The sequence below is a fragment of the Micropterus salmoides genome, unplaced genomic scaffold (assembly GCF_014851395.1).
Source record: "Micropterus salmoides isolate LMB-PRFRI ecotype aquatic unplaced genomic scaffold, ASM1485139v1 Ms_hic_scaffold_13, whole genome shotgun sequence".
NCBI lineage: Eukaryota > Metazoa > Chordata > Actinopteri > Centrarchiformes > Centrarchidae > Micropterus > Micropterus salmoides.
In genome coordinates, this window is record NW_024040374.1 from 30,522,594 (window position 1) to 30,543,272 (window position 20,679).

The 20,679-nt window shown below is 40.5% G+C and overlaps 1 protein-coding gene across 1 annotated transcript in view; it reads right to left on the reverse strand.

Annotated features, from left to right (window-relative positions):
- Positions 1-15,942, reverse strand: part of LOC119901248 (inactive N-acetylated-alpha-linked acidic dipeptidase-like protein 2) — a 755,283-nt gene extending 739,341 nt beyond the window's left edge. Inside the window, exon 1 of the mRNA XM_038716832.1 lies at positions 15,661-15,942. The gene's annotated coding sequence lies outside the window, so the exon portion shown is untranslated. The remainder of the gene's footprint in view (positions 1-15,660) is intronic.
- Between the last annotated feature and the right edge of the window lie 4,737 nt (positions 15,943-20,679).

The window sequence follows — 20,679 nt, forward strand, 5'->3', positions numbered from 1 at the left end:
TTAGGTCAATGCTGCCCATTCTCTTAACTGAGCTCTCACAGGTCCTTAGGAAAAGTTGCTCTCAGCAGCTTTGTGAATAACTCTAGAGAAGGAACTCTTATCTATAAACAAGGCCATTTACAATTGTACATGTTGTTGAAGTAGCAAATGTACTTGGGTCTGTCTGTGTGCCCATGGGAGTGTTGGTTTTTAAAAATGAGGTTTGGTCATGCAGGAGCATTGCTACCTTGAGGCAGCACAAAGCAATTGTGCCATTGACCCCCAAATTTTTTTTATACTTGTATACTTGCAGTTCACTTGTGCGATGCACTTAGTCCATGCGCTATAGTTCATTTAAGTTGGTCATAAGGGAATTTTTACCTGAGAGTGGCGCTAAACCTAATGCCACGGGGTCGCCAAAATCACTAAAAATCATCTAAGTACCATGAATATCCCTTCCAAATTGCAGTGAAATCTGGATATCTTGCTCTGAACTAAAGTGTTGGATGGGCAAGACATATACCAGCCAACACTGGCCTTGCTGCTATTGAAGCTCCACATACAGGCTGTATACAAACAGTCATGCAAAGTGCTTTTCTGAGCTCCAGCAGAGGGGTCTACGAATGTATTTCAGAAGCAAAAAGTTTAATCCTGTTTCCTCTGTCCTGATTTTAGTTTTGCTACTTGAATGTCCCATGGTATTTGCTGTGACATTAATGCACACATGGAAATGTTTACTGTATAATTACTAACAGCAGCCTCTCTAATCATTAAAGAAAATCATCCATCAATACAGCACACAATAAAGAGATCACCTGGTAGATCGATTTGTGAAACATAACCAGGTGATCAGAGTTTATAATAATTCAAATGACTAATTGTCAAAAACTATTAGCATTACTTGTAAACTGTATAGAAATACAGCAATCACATCCAGGCACAAGTGCACACACTTAAAGATACGGAAGTGCTTAAACGCCCTTCAGGACTATCATTACCATCACTGGGTGTATTTGTGATGTTCCTCTTAGTGCTGGGGAAAAAAAATAATGCAGCTGCTTTTCATAAAGTCTCTGTAATGGATCCCTAATGGGTTTGTCAAATTGACTGGGGGGGAAGGAGCTGCTAGGTGGAAGGGAAATGGACACAAAGTGGTCTTTGATCAGTGTATGTGTGTAACAGTACATGTGTGCATGTCTTTGTAATGTTTGTTTGTATGTACACCAGGCCCTGGTTGGTTTAACTCAGTCTTCATATCATGCACGCGAAGCCATTTCCTGTGTCTTAATTTGTCAGCAGCCATCTTGAGCAGTGTTCTACATGAAGACATGCAAACAAAAGGGAGACAAAACTCATACATGTTTTACATGGTGTTGTTCTTAGAAGAACCTTAATTCTGACATAATTAAAACAAAAGGGTAAGGGTTTCTCTAAGAATTGATAACTACAGATGAAAGACCACTTAACATCTTGTGACAACCTACTGCGCATCAGGGCATGTTGTCACACCTAACAGTGTGTGCTGTCGCATAGACATGTGTGCTGTAATTGCAGACTCAGTTCCATTTATGTTTTTCCAAGTATAATTACATGCTTCATCTCAGGGACTGACACCCAGCACATACCAAGTATCATGTCAAACTTTTTCAAAGAAAGTTTATGAAATGAACACAACAAGCACATACAGTCTAACTACCAAACCCAAAGTGCAGTGGTGAGTCTGTCCAAACTCTGCAGGTAGCAGGGATAGTGTCCACAGGTCAACAAGCACTGTGTGAGCACTGTCTGATTCTGGCACATGAAGTGCAAGTTGAGTCAAGCATACAGGTTTATTACTGAATGGGCTCAGCACATACAGCTACATAAGCCCAGAGGGGGAAATGTGTCACTGAGACACCACACAGCCTGTTCAAAGCAGGCTAAACTTTGTCACACAGAACTTGAGTTTAGAGACTAGCTGGTGCCCATAGTGGAGCATTTAGCAGCTAAAGAGACAGATATTTTAAGTAGGAGTTGGTGGACAGACTTGCCAGGTGACTGTGTCTGCTGGATGTGTAAATAGGCAACTGTTTGCTAACAAGTTTGCCATATCAACTTAAAATCAGGGTCAGACCTTCATTGTAAAAAGAAAAAAAGAAAACCAAACTCAATGAGACAATAAAGGGAAGACTCTAAATAGCTGCTTTTGTAGCTGTAGAAAAATACTGTAAATTCCGTGTGGGTAGTGAGAAGGATTGTGTTCACAGCATGAAGTCATCAGTTGTTAATTGTATTAGTGACCAACTCAAAGCAAAACAAGAGAATACAGAGTTGTAAAAGGTGGCTACCAGTCTGTAACATTGACAACAAACAATAGGCACCAACAGTAATTACATGTCAAAGGAAAACATGTTGAATCACAACCTGTCATTTACTCCTACAACAGCAGCAACCTATGAGTAGACTGGTACGGTTCTATGCAACCCGTGCTTCTCACTTCACAATAAAATAGTGGAAGGACATCAATGTGTTGGAGAAAAAAAACTATTAAATCAACACAGTCTCATCCTAAAATTATAAGTTGGTTGTCATGCCGAACAAAGAAGACAAGTTTGCTGCAGCTATGAAACAGCTGACCTTCAACTTTTCTGAACACAAACACGGATATCAAAAGGTTGATGTTAACTTTAATCCTCTCATGACACAATCATAACAGCCTTGTCAAATCACCTGGGAGACCTGTTGTGACAGGAACTGACGTATTGCTTGAACCCGTGACTCAGATTTGTTGATTTCTTTTATTTTTAAATATTAACAAGTTCACTTTGTAAATGGTTTTATGTTAGGGTTCATTCCTTTTCTATCACCAATCCACATGCTGACAAGACTGAAGCCATGTGCCACAAGGAATAATTAGAAACATTTATGAATATTCAAGAAATACAAAAACACCTTTTAGGGTTAAGTTAGTAGATGTGTAGGGAAACTTGAGTGACTGTCGATTCTCCCTTGGGTCCAAGATCCTTTAAGTTACTTGAGTTGTAGGCGGTGGATGGGCATGCAGTGCACCTGACTTTCCTGACTTTTTATATGTACATTGGTCAGTTATTTCTTACGCAAAAGTGAGATTTGTCCTTGAGCAGACTTCTGTTTCTTGTTAAAAACACAGGGTGTCCTCATAGGGATCCTTTCCATGATGTTGTTAGACGCCTGGTATAACAGACTGAGCCTGTCATTGGCAAAAATGAGCACTTTTTGTGGATATATTTTTGACATGCACAATTTCCCGTTGCATATATTGCAGCCACTGCAGGTAAAGTCTTGAATCGCCAGGTCTGGAACTTTGCACAAAGGGTGTTCTAGTAGTAGCCTGACCCTGTTTAGATATGTCAACATAAATATTTTTCACCTAGTAGCCTAGCAGTGTTACATTTGGAACGCTTAAACTATTCTACTACTACATTCTATGAAAATGCTAAATATATTGCCACACCTGTAGAGGATACGAAATGCTGTTTGCTCATTACGTGTTTGAATGGAAATATTACAGTAATCTTACATGTAAGACACCATGAAGTCACGTACAGTAATCATTTTGTTTTTGTTGCTTTGGGGAGAGTTCATTTCTGCAGTCATTAACAATTAAGGAGAAACACTCACTGTAGCATTGCTGAACTCACTATGCCCTTGCCCAGCTCCTTCATGGATTACATTAAATGTAATCAAAATCTAATGAGGTGAAAAGGTTCAGGAAAAGGTAAAATTGCAGTCTCATTCAAGTCTTAAGGCAACCTTGGCATCTGCAGTCCCTAATACTTACGCACAAAGCACATGCACGCATACGTACACTCACATATTAAAGACTTAAACAAAGCCTATGATTTACTGGTATATACCTGGAGTGAAGTGAATGTTATGACTTATTCATTTGTACGCTCATTCTTGAACTCGCTCTCTCTCGCAAACACACACACACAAGCACGTACTCACACACTAACTGAATCAGCAGCAAAGGTCACTGGCTGACTGCAAACGTCTGTAAGCCTCTGCAAGATAATGAAACAAACTTAGAACTCATTGTGTTTGGTGCCGGCCCAGACCCAGAAGACTCTCTTACGCACCAAAAATGCATTGCATTTAAAAATAAATTTAAATAAACAAAATAAATTTAGTACATCTCCTATCCCATATACTAGCCCACCCTAACATTCATATACACACACATACTCACAACGCCCGACAGTGTTCACTCAAGAGTCGGAAGTGTGCTCTGGCCACAGCTCAATTTGTCCGTTAACAAAAGGTCACGCCGAGTGTGTTTTACCAAGGAGTCTGTATTTCAGAGCTTATTTGCTCCCTTTACAGCCTACAGCTCACAGTTGAAGGCAACAATTTACAGACATATAAAAAAAGTGGCGAGAAAGATATAAGTTGTGTTTCCATCTCACTGTCAAGCCAATTTCATATAAACTATTGAAATACTAAAGGGAAAAAATTGTTCAGTCACCTCGTGTGATCAAAATCAGACTCTTTCCAGAAAATAATTTGTAATCTTGTTATTATTTTAAGTTTTGAATGAGGATTATTATCAATGTAGCACATTTCACCTATCACAAGTTGAAAATCAAAAGCTCACCTGCCAATGACTGTGAAAATCTTGTTAAACATGTTCATGTTAAACTAGGCCAGTGTGAACCCTCTCGGGTGGTCTGCTTTGTTCCCAGAGTCCAAGCGAGACATAGAGGCAGGATTTAATATTTCTTCTCTATAGAACTACTGGAATATTTCCAGAGGATATATTTTCTGCTCACCACTACCTTAGACTGAATCTTAATGGGTCATTTCAGTATTTTAAACCTGGGCCCAATTTTCACATATTCTGGTCGAAATGACTAGTAGGCACAAAACGTTTTGGAATCTGTGCAGCACATGACTTCAGCTGGCAGTCGCGAATGGGCGACTGTAGAGGCACTAACGTATTCCTTTGAGGCAATTGACCCTTTGCTAAGCCCCAAACAGGGACCTGGCCAATCACAGCGCAGTATAGGACTCGCTCTAACTGACACTTTCATGGCCACGATCCATTGAATCCAATGCAAAAGGAGTCGTTTTCTAGAAAGATTTCTTTTCTGTTATTTCTCCCATTTACTTTTTATTATGGATACAGTTAAAGTCAGAGAGAGTCAGAGAGTCTGTCTGTGAGCAAGAAAGGCTACTGACATAATTTATCGTCATTTCCACATGTCAAATGTGAAACTGAGCATCGGCTTTGATATGAGTTGCATCATTTCAGTTTCCCCTGAAACATTTAGCCTAATAAATCAAAAGACACCATGGTCATATTCTGGGTTTTTCAGCAATGAATTCAATCAGAGTATCAATAAATACAGATGCAGATAATGAATAAATAACATAGAAATGACTCTGTGCCTCTGAGCAGGACACAGTGCACAGTATAAATTCAGGTTGCAGGTTGCTCTTCATTTGCAGGTGTTAGTTAAACAGGTAACAGCTAGAGAGAGAAAACATGTTGCCCTGATGGTGGTAACTGTGTCTTTATTAGTATTAGCACAGTCTCTACAGCTGTTAGAGCCGACAACTGATGCAGCTGTGGTCAGCTGCCGCTGTCATCAGAAACAGACGTTGTTTCACATGGCGCTTTGGAGGAAAGGACGTCTCATTTCTCTTAAAACATATTTCCTTGTTTCTTCTCTCCTCACATGGTTTCCTTGCTTCTCTTCATGCATCCCCTGTGGGTGGGACTAAGACAAGTGAGAGGAAATGTGGATGCAATAAGAAGACTTGGGATGCAGCCTGTGTGTGTGTGTGTGTGTGTGTGTGTGTCCTCTCATCATCGGCACCTGGCTCAGCAGCACACTTGACTCCAATCACCTCATCTGCTGCTGGTTAAATACACCTCATCTCCTCCGTCTCCCTTGTGGTACAGTCACGTTCAGCTGAACTAGTCTCTTGTTCTTGTGTTGTTTGTGATCATGATTGAGATTCACTTGCTGATGTGTGTTTTTTCCTGTGCTCCAGGATTCAGGCTCATGCACCACCTCCTCATTCATCTTCAGCGGTTTCTGCAAGACGCTACCTGGAACATGCCATCTCCCAACTGCCTGCCCTCTGCCTTCATCAGCCCTGCCAGCCACCACACAAACTCGTTATTTATCATTAAAGACTTTTAATTAACTGTAACAGTTTGCCAAGGACTCCCAAAACAACACATATGACCGTTGAAGAGTACCAACAACAGGCGTACTGGACAATAATAAACACGTGGTTACTATTTGGTTAGGTATAGGAGAAGATCATTGCTTGGGTTAAAATAACTAATGTCAGATTAAGTAAGAATGGTTAGCTCACATTCTCACTGTAGAGTACTGTAGAGTCGCACTGACTGCAAGTGCTGTAACAGATGGTGAACCCATGGTTAAGCATGCAGATGGACTGCGTGTTCATTGCAAAGTTTACCATCATAGTGTGAAAAACAGTTTTATTGTTGCTGTTACTTTTTAAAGTAAAGTAATTATGTAACTCAATAGAAAAGACAGATGCGTAGTGATTGGGATGATGGGGACTTATTTTCAGAGGTGAAACTGTGGCACTGGGCTGCTTTCATCATGCTGCTGATCCAAAAAAGGATCTGATCTATGACTCAAAACCGAATCATCCGGGCTCTCATTTATAAAACTGTGCGTAGAAACCTCACTAAAAGTGTATGTGCGTCCAAAAGCCAACAATGGCGTACGCCACAAATTATTATAAAACCGTGCGTACGCACACTTGTAAGCAAATTCCCTTTATAAATCACAATCAACTTGAAATGTGGCGCATGTGAGGGAACGCCATGTCCGACCCTTCAAACGCCCATAGTTGCCTATAAATGGTCAGTGAAACGCCCCTCATTAATATTAATACGTGCTGACTGCATGAAAAAGAGGAGACAGAAAAGCTGCAAAATGGAATTTAACTCAGTGTGACACTGACGTTCCTTTTGGTGAAGCTGAAGCATGTTGTTTGGTGGGTAAAAAACACGTAACGCTTGTGCACTGGAGGAAAGAGGGCACCGGAGCTCCACCCCTTTATACCCGATCTGCAGGAAGGGGCGTCCCTCTTGATTAGTGACGTCGCTGGCTGGAGGGGGACACACACACGCAAGACAGGATGACCCAGGTACTAATTTGGATTCCCCCAGTTTGAAAAGAGATTAAACCAAATGCATTCCGCTTGTGTTTAAACATTTATTTAGGCTCCACAAACAGTCCACTCACTTAACAAGACTGCAGATGAGTTAAAATAAATATGAGTTGCTGTAAATTACATAATATAGAGTTATATTTCCATAATGTGTTTTTACAAGCAGCCCATCACATGCACACGCTGGCGCACAGCGTTTGGCTCGAAAAGGCAGCAAACATGTGAGAACAATATATGAAACTATGATCTGACATTTGCTCGACTGACGCACTGAAAACGGCATCAATTTAAATGTTCACCTTATTTATGAGAATAAATTGCACTGCATGCAAGTATTAATTAAATGATTCCTGATTACACTGTCCAACATATTTGTTATTAGTTATTATTTCTTTTGCAGAAACAGATATCTCCGTGTTTATTATCCTAAATCTGGATCTTTTCGTGTGCTGCACTTACATTGTGTGTTTTTTGTGCACTTCAGGGAAAGTCAATCGGGTGTTTATTTATTCAGAAAGGCTTTAAGCCTATAATACTCAGAGGTAATATTTAGATTTATTTTACACAATAGTAGGCCTATTCATTTCAAACCGTTTCATCCTTCTGCCATGTGAGTTGCCCTTTCTCATTTATCCTCTTTATGTGCGCACGCATGGTTCAGAGTTTACTTACAGGACGCACATTCTCCCTTCACTTGTTTTTTATAGATCACAACCTTTACTTGGGAAGTGGCGTACGCACGTTTCCAGCCCTGTTTTGTACGTATGCACCATTTATAAATGAGACCCCCGGTGTTTTGTAATTTGTGGCACCCCTGTGGCCTCCATATACATCGAGGCGAGACACCACAGTCAAGTTGGCTTGTTTTCAAACTTTACTTATATCACAACAAAACTTTCCAAGCTGAAAGTAAACATAAATAGAAACTTTAAAAAAATATTTTTATATGCAAATGAGGCATTTCCTCATTAAATATGCGGTGATTTGCATGCCACACAAATTAAATATCCACCACACTGATAACAGTCGGATTTTTTTGGTTTTATTATTACCAAATGGCCAGATGTTTATAGAACTGTCTATCATGTTTTCAGATAAAATACTGCATAAAATGAGAAAGATAAATAAAATAGAATTTCTTTTTAAATCTGTTAATGTCTTGCTACAAGACTTAAGAACCAATTATAATGATCTAACTGAAGGGTGAGGAAAATGACTTGGTGTACAGGAAACATCATTCTGAGAAAACAGCTGTTAAGTAACGCTATAGAAACACACTTCCTGTTTGTCACATTGTCTCTTTTAGATTTATGATATATGGACTAGCTAACTTTGTGCTCTAGAAAACAAATTTTCAAATGATATATGAATCAATATGGAGAGTTTTAAATAGACTACTTTTACATGTGAAATGCTAACAATATAGACAAATAATAATGTTGATATATTATTTTTTATGTTTATATATAAGATTGTTTTGTACAATCTTAAAAAGAAGAACGAAAGTTCTAGATTGTTGGGTTTTCACTCGTCACATTGAGCACATGGGAACAGAATCACTATCACTATATGGTTTCTACTTACAGTATGTTCTTTAGTATTCTTTATTCAACGCATCTCTCTCAATTAACATGCAGAGGACATGAAGCAGCATTATGAATTAATAAGGAGGGTAAAGGTCAGGGCTTGACAACACAATTCGGAGGTGCAGTTTGATTGCTACCGTCATCACAGTACTCATGTAGCAGTACGATAATACAATAGTCCCTCTGCCACAGATACATATACCACACATTAAAATTAGTACAACAGCCTCAAACATTTTAACTTTCTCTTAATTGGATATTTGCTTGTGCTATAAACCTCACTCTTCCGTGTTCGTAAAACAAACAACATGAAAACCCTATATTCCCAGAGGATTTTGGCCACACATTGGGTTTTGTTTTGTTTTTTTCCCCTTCCAATCTACAATGTTACATTAGGTTTTAATTAGCACAACAAAGGATCATCTGTCCTCCACTGACATCACTCCAGGGACAGACTCAGACGCTCCCAACAGCTCTCCAAAGGAAGTGCATTCTTACAGTTTCTGCAGTTATGTGTAATGTAAAAGATCCCTCTTCCACATCATCTGTTACTCTACATGAAATATATTCTGGTATTTTGTAGGACATACAATCTATACTGTAACAACTATTTCCATCAAATCGGACTAAATCTAAATAAGCTTTCAGTTTGGGGCATCAAGATAAACAGCTGATGTGCTAGCCGGGTGTTATTAAGCCACTGCAGACGAAGAGGTCGCAACAAGATGACGCAATTTAAAAAGGCCACCAGTCAAACCGCAATTAACAGAAAATCTCGTGAAAACATGAATTTGGCGTTTCATTGTCTCGTGTATTAATTTGAGTAACATCACATTCTCCTCATCATTCTATACTTATCTGATGTCACATGCTTTATGTCCGTCGTAATTTATCCACCAAGCCTGTTTCAGCTTTGTGGCATTTTGTTTTTATCGTTGCACTGACTTTTTAACATCAAGTTTCCACTTTTTTAATGTCCATATTGAAAATGTTTTGATTTTTTAAATTTGATTCACAATTATACAGAAAACGCATCAACTATTTTATTTCATTACATCACATTACATGTAAATATCTGCTGATTCTTTGTTCAATAATGTTTTATCTGCTATCAGTGTGTTTTATATTTCTTTGTAGACAACTGAAAAGGGTGTAAATGTACTCGCCTGTACCTCACGGTGAAATTGCACACTAGCATGTAAATAGGAAAAAAACTATTTTCTGAATGAATTCTTTTGTCATGCATTTTGAATATGGACACAAATACACATTGTTTAGTTACCTAGAGCAAACAGTTGGCATGGTCACAGTTGATGGCCACCCACAATATTCCACAGATCTCTTTCACTACCAGTTAAGAACTAGATAAATATCAGATTGAGCACCTTTCCAGGGAAGCAGATGAGATTAGATATGGCCAATCATTTTCAATTTATTGTATGTTCATTCATTTGTCCGTTTATCTGTTGATGAAAGCCCAACTAGTGGAGATCCTAATAAAAAATTAAAAAAACATTTGTGAAGCATTTAATTGTGCTCTACTTTGGAAGAGCGTGTACACACTGTTTCACAGAATGACAGAACTGAACGGCAAGGTCTGCGATTTATCTTGAGAAACCATGACATTATATTTGAAAAGGGCAGTTGCCATAGACTTTTTAATTCAGTCATTTTTTGGTTTGCTTTGAATGCCATTGAACTCCATTGTACTGAGGTGAGCTAGACTTGATATCTCATAACCTCAACAAAATCACACCAACACTATCAACTTGTAAGAGAATAAAGGCAAAAGATATCCCCTGGTGGGCTTCGAGACATGGCTTGAGACACACACACACACACACACACACACACACACACACACACTTAGCCTTGAGATATCAGCTTGCCTTTGTGCAGAGATGAGTAGTCAGGGCTGTCTTTATCATTGCTTGATGATAATAAAGAAGGTGGGATGCTTTTCTCCCACATGGAGAGCAGATAACAAAGAAAGTGCTGGACTGTCTGAGATACCATGCCGCAGACCAGCCTGCCATGCTCTCCACCCTCCTCTCCCTCCGCCCCCCCCTTCTTTTCCGCTGATCCCTTTTGTTGTTTGAGAGACACATCAGATCGTGTTGCAGAAGCGAATAGACGATAGGTGATACTGTGTTTGCTTGCAGGTAAGGAATGCCGGATGGTATTTAAAGGGGGAAAAAAGCTGAGAGAGAAAAGAAAGTTTGGGAAAATCAAAGACCGGCGGGGGCATAACAATGAACAAATTCATCCTCTGGGGATCATGAATGTTTGTACAAATTTAACAAGAAGATGACCGCACACTTAACTCCAGTCATTTTATTGAATCACTAAAAAGGTTTGCCATGGTTTAAATATGACTCATGTTGTCTGTACAGAAATACAATGGCAATCTAATAACTGAGATATTGTATTTCACTCTGCACCAAATTGGTGGACTGACCAACAATGCAACACCTCTAGCCTTGCCGCTAGCATGCTAAAAATTGATTCATTCCGACCAAATCAATACCAAATGGACAGACAACACTGTAGTCTGAGATAAATGGATTATTTGCCCACAGCCATGCTACACATAAATGCACTGAATTCAAAATGATTCTATATGTGCGGTGAGCTGGGCTCTGTTAGTAATCCACTGTGGGAGCACTTTCTCTCTGTGTCTCTCCCTTCAGACTGCCTGTACCACGTTTTTGTCTCACTGTCTCTCCCTGTACATCATCTTCATCTACCTCAGCCTGCTCTTGCACCTCCTCAAGCTTCACCGTCACATCACAAATCTCCCAGCAACCTCAGCTGGTGACATGGCGGCTCCCTGGAGAATTTGGCTGTGGGCAAATAATAATAAAAAATCTAACACCCAGGCTAGGAATAAAACAATAGATGCCTTAAAAAAGAAATTGAAGAAGATTGCAGTGTCACTGGTGCAGGTCAAAATAAATGGTTTGAAAAAGAGGATCGTTTGCTTCATGATCAGATAAACATTGTAAGTGGTGAAGGAAGTATTCTGATTCTTAAGTTAGGATTGCAATAATGCTACTGAATCCTGCTACTCTTGAAAAAACAAATACAGTGGGTACGGAAAGTATTCAGACCCCTTTAAATTTTTCACTCTTTGTTTCATTGCAGCCATTTTCCAAAAGTCAAAAAAGTTCATTTTATTTCTCAGTAATGTACACTCAGCACCCCATCTTGACAGAAAAAAACAGAAATGTAGAAATTTTTGCAAATTTATTAAAAAAGAAAAACTGAAATATCACATGGTCATAAGTATTCAGACCCTTTGCCGTGACACTCATATTTAACTCAGGTGCTGTCTATTTCTTCTGATCATCCTTGAGATGGTTCTACACCTTCATTTGAGTCCAGCTGTGTTTGATTATACTGATTGGACTTGATTAGGAAAGCCACACACCTGTCTATATAAGACCTTACAGCTCACAGTGCATGTCAGAGCAAATGAGAATCATGAGGTCAAAGGAACTGCCTGAAGAGCTCAGAGACAGAATTGTGGCAAGGCACAGATCTGGCCAAGGTTACAAAAAAATTTCTGCTGCACTTAAGGTTCCTAAGAGCACAGTGGCCTCCATAATCCTCAAATGGAAGACGTTTGGGACGACCAGAACCCTTCCTAGAGCTGGCCGTCCGGCCAAACTGAGCTATCGGGGGAGAAGAGCCTTGGTGAGAGAGGTAAAGAAGAACCCAAAGGTCACTGTGGCTGAGCTCCAGAGATGCAGTCGGGAGATGGGAGAAAGTTGTAGTAAGTCAACCATCACTGCAGCAATCCACCAGTCGGGGCTTTCTGGCAGAGCGGCCCGACGGAAGCCTCTCCTCAGTGCAAGACACATGAAAGCCCGCATGGAGTTTGCTAAAAAACACCTGAAGGACTCCAAGATGGTGATAAATAAGATACTCTGGTCTGATGAGACCAAGATAGAACTTTTTGGCCTTAATTCTAAGCGGTATGTGTGGAGAACACCAGGCACTGCTCATCACCTGTCCAATACAGTCTCAACAGTGAAGCATGGTGGTGGCAGCATCATGCTGTGGGGGTGTTTTTCAGCTGCAGGGACAGGACGACTGGTTGCAATCGAGGGAAAGATGAATGCGGCCAAGTACAGGGATATCCTGGACGAAAACCTTTTCCAGAGTGCTCTGGACCTCAGACTGGGCCGAAGGTTTACCTTCCAACAAGACAATGACCCTAAGCACACCGCTAAAATAACGAAGGAGTGGCTTCACAACAACTCCGTGGCTGTTCTTGAATGGCCCAGCCAGAGCCCTGACTTAAACCCAAATGAGCATCTCTGGAGAGACCTGAAAATGGCTGTCCACCAACGTTTACCATCCAACCTGACAGAACTGGAGAGGATCTGCAAGGAGGAATGGCAGAGGATACCCAAATCCAGATGTGAAAAACTTGTTGCATCTTTCCCAAAACGACTCATGGCTGTATTAGATCAAAAGGGTGCTTCTACTAAATACTGAGCAAAGGGTCTGAATACTTATGACCATGTGATATTTCAGTTTTTCTTTTTTAATATTTGCAAAAATTTCTACATTTCTGTTTTTTTCTGTCAAGATGGGGTGCTGAGTGTACATTACTGAGAAATAAAATGAACTTTTTTGATTTTTGGAAAATGGCTGCAATGAAACAAAGAGTGAAAAATTTAAAGGGGTCTGAATACTTTCCGTACCCACTGTATATATAGACAGAACCTCCACAGATATTACACATACATTTGCTCAGTTTACTAGTCATGTAGAATTCTACTCAGCCTGTGGATAAAGTTGTATAATATCTTCAGAGAAAATGACGCTGATTATGTCATCGATCTCTTCAGGAAGCCTGCGTTACAAACATTGTGTGGTGTTTGAAAGATGAGGAAAAGAGTTTACCAGGCAGGGAAAGTCTAATGAAGACATGTGTCTGAGTTGTATAACGTAGGATTTTTAGAGCTTGAGCCATCCCATGGACGAAGACTCAGGACATCTTATGCTAAGTTCAGACTACACAACATTTTTGTGAAGATGTTCAGTGTGTCAGATTATAGAGTCATACTGTATGTTCTGGCCATGCCTTGGCCTAGCGCGCCGTCTTTCACGAATGGTGTCTGAAGAGTGATACTGGCTGTCTGGTGTTCCAAAAGCATAAAAAAAGAAAGAAAAAGAACAACAACAGTGACCTTTCCTCTTCCACCTGGCAGCACCAACATCATCATTCCTCTTTCGCCTTGCCCTGTCGATGTCACAAACACGTTGGTGTGGAATTTGTCATACTGGGCGAGAGGGGACAAAAAAAATCATAATTCTGACATGCTAATCTTTTTGTTGGGGCACAGTGTAGTGTCCCAGATGAGGTGTTGGCTGTTGTCCACCATTATACACTACACGGGATATAATGATCATTACCCCACCAAAATTTGACTGTTGGTTCTCCATTTTTACTATTTGAGCAGCTTTCTTTCAAGTCCCCCAACTTGAAAGCGCGATCCTGAATAAGTGTACAGTGTAAATTATTTCTAAACTGTCTGTTGTAAAGATCCATCCACTTCCAAGTACTGCTTCAAAACTGAAACTGAAAGATTAATTCAAATTGTACACAAAAGGGGCAGTTTACTGATCATGGGGAGTGCTATTCAGGTGTTTTGTGTGGCTCTAGATGAACTTTCTCAAATCAGAGAAAACAACGCTGATGATGTCATCAACACGGCTTAGGCTTGAAGACTACAAATTTGTAAGAGAAAACCCGCAATACAAACTGGATGTGCACTGTGACACTGGATCCAGCATTTACGAAGCTTGACCCATACTTGGGACTAAACATCAGCCTCGTTTCATGTAGAAAGAATGCCATGTTACAGTAATATTTAAGATTTTAACTACTTTATTTACTGATCGGTAGGCTAGTCTATAGCAATGCATCATATGTTTGTATATAATCTGAATATTAGTGGTGAAATAGAAGTATAATTTAGCATAAAATAGTTCAAGTACCCTAAAAATTTAAAAATCACCTGCTGTTGTTGAGTAAATTACACTTAGTTACACTTCACTACTGAGCATCACCCTCACCATTCTCATAATGACTGCTTTCAGTGCTAATTGATATTCAGTTACTATCCTCTGTGTTTCTTTTTATTTAGAGGTATGAGTATGTATTATATGTTTAGTCTCTCTTCCCTCTTCCTCTGCCTCTCACACACACATAGTGATGCAGTGCTACCTGATGCCTGCAGCCTCACCACCTGTTAATACCAACCCCCGGCTCTGTGTGTGTACGTGTGTGTACATACTACCCCTGACACTTGCAAAACAGGGTAAGACAAAACCGCAGCAAGTAGGCAACATTGTACTGCCGGTCCTTTTACCATCCCTCTGGCCCTCTGTTACTGAATGCTATTGAGAGGGGGATACTCCAGAGGACGGCCTACAAATACACACAGTGACGGGGCTGACCTGGTGTGGTGTGTTGCATGGTAACTGGTGCACCTACACACTCATTATCAGCTCCCATCACTTGGTTACTCAGGAACCAAATGAAAATGAACTGCAATAACCTGCGAAACTAACTGCGAGAAACTTTTGCTTTCAAACTTGCACTGCATTACGGGGAGATTCTGCTGTCAAACGTTACAGCATGCATCACCTCATTTCCCTCCCACGTATTTGAATTAAGCTACTAGTGCTCATTCTAGAAGTTTACTGGACTCAGTCGCGAAGCAGCGAAGGTTCATGTAAATTGATTAACATAAATGAGTCTTTAACCAGAGAATGAGTAGCAGCACGGGAACACAGAAAGAAACTAATTATCTCCAATCAGGAACATCAACATATGTATGCATACATACACATCCACACATACACTTAGCTGTAAGCAAACTGAATCTACATTTACCTTGCAAAGCTGAGCTGGTTGAACGCCCCAGTAGTTGTCTCAGCCTGTGTGTATATGTCTCAAAGAGGGGGCAGCAGAGGATAAAGGCCACTCTAATAGCTTCTTTTCTATGCTGCTGCTGCCCGTGTTTCTCCAACTGCAACACTCTGCTTGTTTACCTGACACTGCTCACCTACACCTTTTTGACTGTTTACCCGTCTACAGTAACTGCCTGTCCTCAGCGCTCACCTTTACACCTGTTAGTCTGCCCCGGCTGTGCTTTAGTTGAACTGTTTGCCTGAATGCTAGCTTCTCTCTCTGTGTACTGACATTAGCATAGCCCTTCCTCCTCTCTTACCTGCACTCATCTAACCTGTTTGGCAGTGTGTTCTGTGTGTGTGTGTGTGTGTGTGTGTGTTTGTGTGTGTGATTGGCACCAGCCTCTTTTTCATGCTGTAATTCACAGTGGTTAGGTTTTTTTACACACTGTAACCAGACACACACACACACACACACACACACACACACACAGTGAATACGCGGTTGTCTGTTGCCACGGTATTGTAAGCACATGTTTATTCATTGTGGAATGGGAATTGAAATGCCTCTGTGCTCTCCGTTTGTGTGCGACTGAGTATGCCATTGTGAAAGTACATTATTTTGGATGTTTATGTTTTAGTTCTCAAGTCAGTCATTCTGATTTTTAGAAAAGCCTTCTGGAACTTGATGTATACTTGAAAAATATACATCATGAGAGTGTGAGAGGCGTAGTGTACTGTATGTCTCCCTGCAGTGATCCCAATACCATGCTTGATATTTAGAAATGTAGAGGGGGTAACAAAGGGGAAATCAGTTTTATTACTTTCAGAATGGTATTACCCACATTTTTAGGTTTAGTCCTTTCTATATAAATGAGATTAATATCTGTAGCATATAGCCACTTATTTTAGTTTGCAGATTGGTAGTTATGATGCATGTCACATATTTTTTATTTATTTAAATGTTCAAACAGAAAAACAAACAAAAATCGGTCTCTTTTTCTTGAAAGAAATTCAGTTTAGGTTTTGCTTGGGAAATGAGCAGGTTTGACAAATAACTGACTACATGTAACAACAACACAGCAATCTGGTTCTGAAATAGTATCCACTGTAGAGGTGTGAAGAGTGACTCATACATTAAGCTCATGGCTCCTATCTTAAGGTGTGACACTGGATATGGGCAAGGCCTGTTAGAAACTGGTTGTAGCAGTCCATTAACAATGGAAAGGGAGTCTAAAGGTGTGCACCTTTTCAGAAGTGCTTTAGTAGGACTTTTACATCTGTTATCTCAAAGTGAGAATAATAGCCATTCCTTTTATGCATGTATAGATTTAATACACATATTCTATGTATTTATTCACATGTGTGTATGTTTATATATTTTGCTAGTGTTGGTCTTGAATCAAAAGCAGACATCAGCCTTCAGCAATATGTCATCATAGCTAAACAACTAAATAGGTAAATTGTCAAATACTCCCAAAACGACATGTGTGATCATTTAGCAGCGACAGGCGTACTAGACCTTAGGATTGCCACGCAAGACTGGTGTTATGGGGATGATTCTCTGCAGCAGGCCCTGGAAAGACTGCAGAGGTAGAGGGCAATGTGGATGCAACTACAGAAAATTATGGAGAGAAACTGACTGTAAGCGGGCTTTCCGATCAAAATTTGCCTCAAGTTAAAACAGTATTAAAATACGATCCAGTTTAAGGAATAAATTCATCAGTTTGACAGCTTCTCAGACACAAAACACAAAGCGGTTCAGTATACTTTGAGACAGGATTTTACAACTCTATCACAGTTGCAATTAGTTCTCTATTATTCTTGAGCCAGAAAACAGTAGTTTGACAGCCTAATTTAAAAGGTCAAATTATTGGCTTTTTCTGGAGCTGAACAAACTATGTCTGCTGAGGAAGACTTTGAGGTGCAATTAAAAGCTCTGGAAAAAGCTAAGAAGTGGACCTAGTTCGACATTTAGGAAAATACCTTCACATTCATGATGACAGTTCGATGACAGCATACATACCATTCTCATGTCTGTACAGTAGATATGAAGCTTGAGCCAGTAGGTATTTACAGCTAGCCTAGCTGTGGCTAAAAAAATCACCTCTAAACTCACTACTCAACGTGATGAATCTTGTTTAATCCGTTCAAAAACTGGAAACTCTTTGTAAGTTGTTGTTTTTGACCCTCAGTGGTCGCCTGTCTCTTATGTGCTTTTCAGTCTTAATGTTTTATTAAAGGCAGGGAAGTAGTGATGAAGGAACCGTTTAGAAGCAGGAGGTCCTACACAGCACCAAAGGTCATGACAGACGGTGATCATGAAATCATAAATCATAGTTTGATAGAGAGAAATGTAACAGAGGTATTGACCAAAAATAAACACCAAAGGCCAAGAGAGCAGTATATAAAGATGATTATTCTATCCTTGCTCTTCAGCCACTTGGCAGTGCATGTCTTTTTCAATTGTGTCCATGTTGCAATGATACTGTCATCAGGCCCTCAGTGGATCAATATGCTCGCCTTTAATAGGCCTTTCATTAGGAATGCATCAATAACCTCCAAGCAAAAGACAGCCACTCGATGCCCAGCGCCCACAATGTTTTGGCAGAAAAAAAGTTTAGAGGGCTGAAGAGAAGTGACGTTAATGCATTAAAAACATCTGTCAAATGGATTGTAAGAAACACAGAAGCTGGATAACTTATTGTCTGTACCACCGGACTCCATAGATTAATTTGTTCATTGTGTGGCTTACAGTGAACTTTTATTTTGAAACGTAAGCCATTACATTTACACTTAAGCCCATAGACTCTACAAGAAGTGGAAAACCCTCCATCTCTGGATTAAATGACTACAGGCCTGTCGCCCTGACATCAGAAGCTGGACTCCCTGCAGTTTGCCTACAGGGCTTACAGGTCAGTGGATGATGCAGTCAACTTAGGACTGCATTACATCCTGCTATAACTCGACGCTCCAGGGACATATGCAAGGATCCTGTTCATGGACTTCAGCTCGGCGTTCAACACCATCATCCCGGACATCCTCATCCCCAAACTCACCCAGCTCACTGTGCCAGCCTCCACCTGTCAGTGGATCACGGACTTCCTGACTGACAGGAGTCAGCAGGTGAGGCTGGGGAACATCACATCCAGCACCCGGACTATCAGTACTGGTGTCCCCCAGGGGTGTGTGCTCTCCACACTGCTCTTCTCCCTCTACACCAACGACTGCACCTCAGGAGACCCATCTGTCAAACTCCTGAAGTTCGCTGACGACACAACGGCCATCAGCCATCATCCAGTCTGTCCTCTGCACGTCCATCACTGTCTGGTTTGGATTTGCCACCATAAAGGACAAGGACAGACTACAACGTACAGTCAGGACTGCAGAAAAGATCATTGGTGCCAACCTGCCCTCCATTCAGGACTTATACATTTCCAGAGTCAGGAAACGGGCAGGAAACATCACTGCAGATCCATCTCACCCTGAACACAACCTGTTCCAGCTCCTCCCCTCTAGTAGGCGCTACAGAGCACTGTACGCCAAAACCAACAGACACAGGAACAGTTGTTCTGACGAAAAGCTGACTCTGACTCACACTGTCAGGAACAACTGCTGTTCAATAACCCAGTAACTCTACCTCTAATTAGCCACCTTTTACTGGTTACCACTTATTATTTATCCATCATTCTCTATTTTAGAGCTGTTCATATTGTATATTGTATATACTGTATACCAAATCCACCTACTTCAAGTACATAACACCTGCACATAATACTTATTATTCCAGCATCCTTTGCACTATGCTCCATCACGCTGTGTACATGTGTAAATGTATGCTTGTATGTGTACCTGTATATCACATCCACCTCCGACTTGAACATAATAATAACAATAATGGTGATAATAATTTACTCTTGCATCCTTTGAACTCTGCTGATAGCACTATTGAACTATTGTATCAATCTGTCTATTTTGTTTAGTTTTTAGTGTGTATATATGTGTTCTCTATACTGTAGCCTGTGTTTGATTTTATTATGGTATTGTTGTTATCAAATTCCTTGCATACCTGGCAAATAAAGATGATTCTGATTCTGCATGACTTTACCTATTTGGTTTGTTGACTACCGCCATGGCAGGGACTTCAGCCACAGGGTAGACATGCCCTAAAGCAAACCCTGCTTTTTTGCCTTTTTTCCTCCAAATGGGACCATACTTTACATAATGATCATAATTATGTGTTAAGGAAGACTTGAAACTAGAGACTGAGATCATAAACTCATTACAACTGAAGTAATAACTCAATTTGTTTTTGTAACCTGTGGAGTCGTCCATTAGAAAGATTGCAGATTACGGCCCTTCCCAGAGGTTGCCGCTTGGTCGAGCTGGGTAACAAAGCTCCAGCTCATCTTTTGTTCTCTCTCTTTCTGCTCTCACTGGCTCGGCTCTCGGACCTGGGCACTGAGGTCTTCACCGCAGCTTTGTTGGCTGGGAGCAGACACCCCAAACCAAATTTTGTTAACAGCAGTGACGCGAGACCGTGTGTGTCTAGTGCTACTTTCACTTCCTGTCATTTCCTTTTTTGTTTGCACCTGTCTCGTTTCCCTGATGGTGATCACTTGAGCCGTATTATCCTCCCCCCCTCCCCGGGTGTATATACACGGTTGTGTTTCTATTGTTATTTGCTCGTTCAGTGTTTCATGTTTCACTGTATCTCCAGTGTTTCTCGTGCCTCTCGTGTTGTGTGGATTATTCTTCTGTTGGACATTTTGATTATCTGTTACTTTTGGACATTGTTTATTTCCCGGGCTGCACGCTTCTTCATGTAAAATACTCACCTTGCTGTAAATAAACACTAAACTGAACAAAACCCGTGTTACCTGCGTTAAGCTCACTGGCTGAGCATAACAGGTCTTCTTTCCCAGTACCCTAGATGAACCACACGTACTCCAATTTGGCCTTACACATAGCCAAACAGGTTTTTCAGTGAATGATCCCAACT